This window comes from Electrophorus electricus, chromosome 4 (assembly GCF_013358815.1).
Source record: "Electrophorus electricus isolate fEleEle1 chromosome 4, fEleEle1.pri, whole genome shotgun sequence".
Lineage (NCBI taxonomy): Eukaryota > Metazoa > Chordata > Actinopteri > Gymnotiformes > Gymnotidae > Electrophorus > Electrophorus electricus.
In genome coordinates, this window is record NC_049538.1 from 29381886 (window position 1) to 29382252 (window position 367).

Genomic DNA, 367 nt, shown 5'->3' on the forward strand with positions numbered 1-367 from the left:
ATAAAAAAGTAGGTCAATAATGAATTATTTATAATGACATATAGATTTTGTGATAAAAGCAGCAACAGTATGCATAAGCCCCTGTTCTGTGTTGCGCTGACATGTACCTAAGGCCCATGACACATTTACCAAATGTTACATTTGTAATCATTATTACAAACTGAGAAATGTGGTGCTTTGGGCCAGCAAATGGATTCAGTATGGTCTCCAGTAAAGTGAAAAGTATATTACATAGTTATTTAATCAAAATAAAAATGTATAAAGTGAAAAAAAAAAAAAATTGCTGTCAGAAGTGGGATTCGAACCCACGCCTCCAGAGGAGACTGCGACCTGAACGCAGCGCCTTAGACCGCTCGGCCATCCTGAC

The 367-nt window shown here is 37.6% G+C and overlaps 1 non-coding gene across 1 annotated transcript; it reads right to left on the reverse strand.

Annotated features, from left to right (window-relative positions):
* Nucleotides 1-284: 284 nt before the first annotated feature.
* On the reverse strand, nt 285-367 carry trnal-cag. The gene has a single exon. It is a non-coding gene; the product is annotated as a tRNA-Leu (tRNA).